The sequence below is a fragment of the Neofelis nebulosa genome, chromosome 6, assembly GCF_028018385.1.
Source record: "Neofelis nebulosa isolate mNeoNeb1 chromosome 6, mNeoNeb1.pri, whole genome shotgun sequence".
Taxonomy (NCBI): domain Eukaryota; kingdom Metazoa; phylum Chordata; class Mammalia; order Carnivora; family Felidae; genus Neofelis; species Neofelis nebulosa.
The window spans coordinates 36,670,500-36,671,865 of NC_080787.1; the positions used below are offsets into that span (position 1 = coordinate 36,670,500).

At 50.1% G+C, this 1,366-nt stretch overlaps 1 non-coding gene across 1 annotated transcript; it reads left to right on the forward strand.

Moving 5' to 3' along the window:
* Positions 1–239: 239 nt before the first annotated feature.
* Positions 240–312, forward strand: TRNAE-CUC (transfer RNA glutamic acid (anticodon CUC)). The gene has a single exon. It is a non-coding gene; the product is annotated as a tRNA-Glu (tRNA).
* Positions 313–1,366: the final 1,054 nt, after the last annotated feature.

The following is a 1,366-nucleotide window of genomic DNA, read 5'->3' on the forward strand; positions in this document are numbered from 1 at the left end:
GACTATACGCACAGCCTTGCACCTTTTTTCCCTTAAAGTAGATATTTGGTGATTGTTTTGTATCAGAACATCAAGAGCTGCCTTGTTTGATTTTTTTAAGTGGTCTCCTCACCCAACGTGAGGCTCAAACCCACAACCCTGAGATCAAGAGTCACATGTTACACCAACTGACCCGGCCAGGTGCCCCAGCCCCACTTTTTTTTTTTATCAGTTGCATCATATTCCATTGCTCGAGGGGTGCCTGGCTGGCTCAGTTGGTAGAGCATGCGACTCTCGATCTCAGGGTCGTGGGTTCAAGCCTCACGTTGGACTCTGTGCTGGCCTGAAGCCTACGTAAGATAAGATAAAATAGTTTTCCTTTATTTAAATGCTTATTTATTTTTGAGAGAGCGCACGAGAGAGACAGAGCATGAGCAGGGGAGGGGCAGAGAGAGAGACACACACACAGAATCCAAAGCAGGCTCCAGGCTCTGAGCTGTCAGCACAGAGCCCAATGCAGGGCTCGAACTCACAGACCACGAGATCATGACCTGAGCCGAAGTCGGACACTCAACCGACTGAGCCACTCAGGCGCCCCAAATAGCTTTCCTTTAAAAAGGAACAATACTCCATTGCTTGGCTATGCCATGGCGTTTCTAATACATCCCATGTGGAGGGGCACTTGGGTAGTTTGCAGTCTGCAGCTCTAACACACTATGCTGGGATCCATACCCATTGTGTTGGTGAGGAAACTGAGGTTTGAGAGGCCACCTGGAGAGTTGGTGGCAGAACCGGGATCAGATTCCAGTCCCCTTGCTCTACATCCCATGAGGGTATTTTCCTCTTGGCTTGGGTTTCCTGGCTCTGGAATGGGGAGGGGGGGGACCAGCATGAAAGGGGACAAGTGGCAGGAGGGTGGGGGTGGCGAGCAGACAAATTTACCAGTGTCATTTTTTTTTTCTCTTCCTCGGCCTAACACTGGCTGCATGATGAAGGAGAACCAGTTGGAAGGAAGACCCCAGACCCTCAGCCTGGAAAGCAGCAAAGCAGAGACCATGGGCTGAAGGGGGTGTTTTGCAGCAGTGAGCCTCATGGCAAAGCCTTTGCATAAACCTTGGTTTTCCTTCTGGTAGGGTTTGCTTTGGAAGCCAAAACACAGTCCAGGGTTGGAAAGGAACTCAGCCCTAGTATTCAGGAGACCTGCGATCAAGACTCAAGCCTGCCACTGACCCATGAAATCCTTGGGGAGTCTCTGGGCCTGGAAGGTGGGAGTTTGACCCAATGGGGCTTCTCCAATCATAAGATACAGGTTCTGGAGCCACTAGGATTAGGTTCCAATGCCAACTCAATCAAGGCTCCCTTGACAAATCTCATTTCCTCATTAAAA